Here is a 7,687-nt window from a genome sequence, read left to right as displayed (position 1 = left end):
TGTCATTTCTCTCATCTCACAAAGTGGGAATTGTTTACTATTTGGATATGTGCTGCCAACCAGTACATTTTATGAAAGTGGGTATTTCTTGCTTACATATTCACATAATGTGGCCAATAAAATTAAACTACATATAGTCAAAATGGTGTACAATATTAAGATTTACATTAAGAGAATATGTCTTGAATTAGGTTATTACATAATTTCCTTTTTGAGTAAAAAACCAATCCTTATGCTTTAAACATGCTTAAAACAACATGAGAAAAATAAACTTAATTAACTTAAATTAACTTAAACTTTAAAAGTCATATGAAATTTCGCTTTAAGTAAATTGATCCTAATTTATAGGGTTTTAGATATTTTTTTTACTGCAAAACAAGATATAACTCAATTATATATGTACTGTAATATTATATGATGAATAAGAATTTCCGTTTTGCAACAGTGCCAAAGTCAATTTTTTTTAGAGAATAAGTCATTTTCTTCTCTTTTTAGTCTTTTAAAGTGTAAACTCGCATTTAAAATATGTTTAAAACACGGAAAAATAATTTGATATGAGAAAAACTTAGATCTTAAGAGATCTTAATTTAAAGGTTTTTAGATATTTTTACTGCAAAACAAGATTTTCTTTTGTAGAAAATAAAATCGCTTTCATAATTTTCTTGGCTTTTTTGTCTTTTAAGGTATAAACACCTCTGCTTAAAACATGCTTAAAACAAGAAAAATTAGAATAATTACTTTAATTCAAGACATATTCTTTGAAAATCATATGGATAAAATCATATGGAATTTTGCTTCAAGTAAATTGATCTTAATTGAAAGGTTTTAAGCTTTTCTTTTTTTTTACTGCAAAACTGGATATAAAATGATATATGAAATATTATAACACACACACACACACACACACATATATATATATATATATATATATATATATATATATATAATAAATAATTTCTTTGCAATACATACATACACCCCTGCTTAAAACAAGGAAACAATTATTTTGCAATGATATGAGAAATATAATCTTAATTAAAGACATTCTTTGAAAATAGTATGACATTTAGCTTCAAGTAAATAGATATTATTTTAAAGATTTGTAGATATTTTTACTGCAAAACAATATATAAAATAATAATGATATATGTAATAATTTAATATATATAAGGAAATTTAATTAAGATTTTTTTTTTTTTGCAGTGCATAGTGGAGGAAAAGCTATATAATTTGTTGGCTTTTAAGGTGTAACCACCCTTGCTTAAACCATGCTTAAAACAAGTTAAAATAATTTCTCAATGATATGAGAAAAATAAAATTCAAGACATAATCTCCAAAAATCATATGAAATATTGTTTCAGGGAAATGTATGTGAAATTAAATATTAGATATTTTTACTGCAAAACAAGACATAAAATAATGATATATGTAATAATATAAAATATATAAGAAAAAATATTCTTTGCAATGCGTAATGTCACAAGTACATTTGTTTTAGAGAATAACTTAATAATTTGCGATATAAGAAAAACAAAATTAATTAAAAACATTCTCTTCTAAAATAGTATGCGATTTTGCTTAATGTAAATTCACGCTTTAATCATCTCTAAATTCACGCAGTCATTATCGTTTAAACAAAACAATTAAGATCCTCAACATCTCTATTCTTTCTCACTATCCATCTCTCTGTCTTTTTCACACACACACTCTCTCCTCTGCAGTGCTAAAGTGCTGCATTAATCATCTTAAGTCTCTGGTCAATATGCAGGCGAAGAGCAAAGCGGCTCAGCTCTCTGCTTATTTAACGGCTCAGTGCTTTTCCACCTCTGTGGATTAGAGAAGAACGACCTGCGTTTACACATTTATTCACTCCACAGAGACCTGCTCATCTTCCACTCTTCACTATCAGAGAGAGAGACAGAGTGACCTCACCGGCCATCAACATACTGTGGAAAACACAGTGTTCTCCTGCTTGGCTGCCTGTGTGCATGTGTGTGTGTATACTCCAGTGATACCGCCGGAGAACTCGATGGATTGAAACCACACAGTGGATTAAATTGCTCCGTTATGAAATTGCCCTAAAAGTGATAAGATGAACAGACACAAGGGGAACAGCCTTTAAACATAATGGCAACTTGACAGACAGCGCAGCACTTAAATTTTAAGAGGCACTTAGGAGCAATAATTGAGTAATGTCTTCACACGCCGTCTTTTTGAAGGGACGCAACAAGCACGTCGTGGCTTTGACAGAACGCAGAACTTTTTTAAAAAGTGACGCTCATTGTTTTTAAAGCATTTTCTCTTTGCAATTAGCTCGGTTCAGCATGTCTTCGTTAATTGAAAAGCTCTTAAAACTTTTAGAAGTAACATTGCATCAGAGGGCAAGGGTTCAGGTGTGTCTACTCCACGCCGGGGCGAATGAGGGGCATATGCCAGGCCCGCATTTGACCCCGAGGGTCCCGTGCAATTCTAACCATCAGAAATGGGGCACCGAGGATGCTTGTTAGACGGCATGCTGGGCACAGCGGAGAGCCCCGGTCTGAATGGCGGGGTCAACGGCTGGGCCTGTTTCTTTATGAAGGCCTGCTGAGGAGGGAGGAATGAATGGAGAGCAATGGAGGAAAGCGTGATGCACGAGGCGAAAGAGGCCCAATAAGCGGTGCGTGGTGACAAGGGGGTCTAGTCAAAGGCCATTTCAGTTAACGGCCTCCAGAACTCACAATGCCCCATGCTTTCACAATCCACACAGCCAGAGAATGGGATTGACCAGCTGATAGGAGGTCATAGCGTAATTACGATCCAATTTTTACCTGCAGGGTTTTTCATCCTCAGGTGGAGCTTGGCCGTGTAAAACGGGGCTCGCCCCTGTTGAATAATGAACAATATTGCAGATCTCCAAATTAAAACCCCATTACATGCATGTAATATTCAGAGGCTCTAATTCAGGCTTTTAAGAGGCCGCCCCGGATGCTCGCAGGATGCCCCGCAGCAAGCGCAATCTGTGCAGTAAGAACACCTGCTCCGGGGACTTGCGAAAGTGACGAGAGGAACCAACTCTTCCCATGAGCCTCTTACCCTAATTTGGGCTGTTTTGGTGCACCTCTAAAAGACAAGCAATAATACAATAACCTAATGGGTTCTCGTTTACTACGATGACCTATATTAACGTAGCAATGAGACAGGGCTCTTCCTGTAATGAGAAGCTTGAGAGTTTGGGTAGAGCTTTGCTAAATCCCGTCCCATTACAATATGAAATTAATCACAAAAAGAACAATTATATCAATATGGTCTTTTGTCATTAGAGAGGCCACACCTGCCACAAGCCGTCAGGGTGACCTGGGTAATGGCGCACGGAAACACCAGTCCTCCATCACCAAAATTACGCGGGCTTGACCCCTCACAATGGGCAACGACAATGCGAGCGTAATCTCTTAATCCCCAATCCTGATTGGGAACACCTTTCAGTTATGATTGCATTATGACGGACAGCCGGCCATCATCAAGCTCGTAAAAAGAATGCGAAGACATCAAAATACAAGAGAGTAGGGAGTAATTCTCCTTATCCCATTCGAGCTCCCTGCACCAATCAGAAGTGATTAGAGAATTATATTGACATCCTTCCACCAACCAGGTCCGGTATCAGTGCTCTGAGCCCTACTCGACTGTCATATCCCTGAGCCAAAATCACTGGCTGGAGCCAAGCACACCTTCCACTCCAATTAAGACCTGCATCCGATCATCAGAGCTCCATCCTTAATCTCATAATACCACACTCACACAGCACAGGCGCAGATAAGACCGCCACAGGTATATCTGAGGGCAGAGGAAAGAGGAAAAAGAAGGGAGATGGAGATTTTGGAAGGTGACAAAGTTCAGGGATTAAAGCGAGAAGGAGAAGCATTTCTGTCTATGGAAAGGTAACAGGTGGGATGGTGATGGGCGACTGAGAGGGGATGCGAGCAGGTTTAAATCCCCTCTTGAGTGCTGTGTGAACAGGTTTGAGAGTAGAGGGCTTTAGGTGTTTCATATGCATTAACTACCCATCAGTCAGCTGGTTATTCACTAGTTCCTGTTAATGTGCACCACAATACACTGGGGGAAAAAAGCTCAGAAATTGGCAAATTTCACAAATAAATACAAAGAAACATCAGATAACACATTGAAATATTAGACTGAAATAGTATTTTCAACTGAAGCATACTTCAGTCTTTCTTTTTTCTTTAAAGTATCCAAAAGTATTCATACCCCTTCAAACATTATGTTAAACTGCTTTAAATAAAAACTGCTTTTAAATAAAAACCCACATGTTGTTCCAAACCAGTTTGGCTTACTTTCTTCTCAGCATGAAGAGATGCCAAAAATTATGTTCCATGAAGATATTTTGTACATTTTCTACCATTAATGTATCAAAACTTAATTTTTGATTAGTAATATGCATTGCTAAGCACTGCATTTGGACAACTTTAAAGGCTATTTTCTCAATATTTAGATTTTTTTGCACCCTCAGATTCCAAAATTCAAATAGTTGTATCTCAGCCAAATATTGTTCTATTCTAACTAACCATACATCAAAATATGCATGGCTAAGAACTTAATTTGGACAACTTTAAAGGCGATTTTCTCAATATTAAAATTTTTGGACCCTCAGATTCCAGAGTTTCAAATAGTTGTATCTCAGCCAAATATTGTTCTATCCTAACAAACAATACATCAATGGATGATGGATAAATCTCAAATAAAAAAATAGACCCTTATGACTGGTTTTGTGGTACGACAGTATTCATAGCCCATTTTTTGACGTTTTGTTATGGTGCAGTCTTATGTTAAACTGCTTTTAACTACTCACCCTCATGTCGTTCCAAATCAGTTTGACTGACTTTCTTCTGAGTAGCACAATAAAGGAAATTTTAATTTATATTCCTTCCATATAATAAAAGTCCAGTGTTGTTTTGGACACCATCGACTGTGTACAACAACAGCTGAAACATTCTTCAAAATATCTGCAAAAAGATAGCGAGTCAAACTAATTTGAAATGAATAAATGATGACATGATATTTCGGTATAAACTGTCTTTTAAAACAAACGCACACAAATCCCTTGGTAGTTCGGTAGGCTAAGTGTATTTTGCGCCTCAGTCTTAAAGTAAACTTTCCTCTGACCAGATTGCTTTTGCTTTGGGGCACCCTGCGAATGAGCTCCCAGCTAAAATCCTAAATTAGAAGCTGTGAATCTTGCATGTTTATATGACACTTACAGACAGGAGCTATCAGGTTCTCAAAGACCACCGGAGGACCCCTAAACGAGCTCCGCATGCAAACAGTGGAGACTGCTGCCACCCGCTGGCGGCGAACGGTGAGGCAGCACTGCGGCCTGCACTTGGCTGCACTTCTCTGTCTGTTATTGGATTAAAACATTCCGCGCTGAACAGTAAAGCAGGGTAAAGCACTCAGAGCCACAGATCAGTAAATGTTTCGATCATTGGGAAGCTTCACTAATATGATTCAGGTCGATAATCCTGTCATTTCAAGCACTCAAAACAATGAGGTAAAGGGATTCCTGCTATACATGACCACTGTTTGTGAAGTTTTTGTGTACAAATATAAAGGGAAAGAAAAAAAGTGAGGTTGAAACATATTTGACTGAATTATGTTGAACAGTTGTGCTGCTTAATATTTTTGTGACACATTTTTTCCAAGGATTACTTCATGAATAGAAAGTTCAAAAGAAATAGACATTTTTTTAACAATGCAAAATTCTTTACTGTCACTTTTGATCAATTTAAATGCATCCTTGCTGAATAAAATAATAAAATATCTTGCTGATCCCAAAATTTTGAACAAAAAAAATATTGAATTAAATTTTTCTGTATTCAAAAAAAAAAAAAAAAAAAAAAAAAAAAAAACCTGTGAAATATTATTGCAATTTAAAATAGTGGTTTTCTATTTTAATATACTTTATATAGAATTTATTTCTGTGATGAAAAACTGAAATTTCAGCATCATTACGCCAGTCTTCAGTGTCACACGATCCTTCGGAAATCATTCTAATATTCTGATTTATTCTCAATATTGAAAACAGTTATGCTGCTAATACGATTTTATAAAAAATAAAATAAAATAAAATATACACTGCCATTTAAAAGTTTTAAAAAACTAAGACTTTTTTATGTTTATAATACTTTAAAATAGAATTTATTCCTGTGATGAAAAAGCAGAAATTTCAGCATCATTACTCCGGTCTGGAGTGTCACATGATCCTTTATAAATCATTGTAATATTCTCATTTATTAATAATATTGAAAACTAATACTAATATGATATTATTTTTATTATAAATAAATTAATAAATAATAAAATAAAATAAAAATATACACTGCCATTCAAAAGTGTGGAATAACTATGATTTTTCATATATATATATATATATATATATATATATATATATATATATATATATATATATATATATATATATATATATAAATATTTTAAATATATATATATAAATATTTTAAATATATATATATATATTTTTTTTTATGCTCATCAAGGATGTGTTTATTTGATTAGAAATACAGAAAAAAACACTAAAGTACAAAAGTAACACTGTGAAATATTGTCGCAATTTAAAATAGTGGTTTACTATTTTAATATATTTTAAAATAGAATTTATTCCTGTGATGAAAACGCAGAAATTTCAGCATCATTACTCCAGTCTTCAGTGTCACGTGATCCTTCAGAAATCATTCTAATATTCTGATTTATTATCAATATTGGAAACAGTTGTGCTGCGTAATATTTATTATTTATTATTTAATCTGATACATTTTCAGGATTCTTTGATGAATAAAATGTTTAAGAAACAGCATTTATTTAAAATAGTAATATTTTGAAACAATATACACTACCGTTCAAATTCTAGGGTATTTCTTTCTTTCTTTGTTTGAAAGAAATTAATATTTTTATTCAGCAAGGATTAAAATAATAAAAAAAAAAATTATAGTAATGACTTGTATTGTTAGAAAAGATTTGTATTTTGAAGAAATTCTGTTCTTTTTAGAAGAAGAAAGAAAGAAATACTCACCCCAAACTTTGAACGGTAGTGTATATTGTTTCAAAATATTACTATTTTAAATAAATGCTGCTCTTTTTAAAAGCAGAATCCTAAAAAAAGTATCAGAGGTTCCAAAAAAATTTTAAGCAGCATAACTGTTTCCATAATTAACAATAAATTAGCATATTAGAATGATTTCTGAAGGATCATATGACACTGGAGACAAATTCAGCTTTTCATCACAGAAATAAATTATATTTTAAAGTAGAATAAAATAGAAAATGCAATAATATTTGTAGCATTTACTTAAAATAGAAATGTTTTTTTTTTCTTAAAATGTACTTTTTTAAATTAATTAAACTGAAGGTTGAAAATGCAAAGACTGAAGTAAACAGCACAAAAAACTTTGAGTTACAACAAGTGCTACAGCCCCCACTTGTCCATTCTGTGGCATCTGTAGCTTATATGCTCACAGTCATTCTCTCAGCCTCCTCATCACAGTCTCTCAATATGACACCCATGTCCTGCTGCTACCTTTCCCTCCGCCCCCATAAATAAGATATCGTCTAATTCATAGGCTCACGGGACACTCCGCATTGTCGCCCAAAGGAGCGCACATTGCGTCCAGATAAT

This window comes from Garra rufa, chromosome 22 (genome assembly GCF_049309525.1).
Source record: "Garra rufa chromosome 22, GarRuf1.0, whole genome shotgun sequence".
Classification (NCBI taxonomy): domain Eukaryota; kingdom Metazoa; phylum Chordata; class Actinopteri; order Cypriniformes; family Cyprinidae; genus Garra; species Garra rufa.
This window is presented reverse-complemented; position numbering follows the sequence as displayed.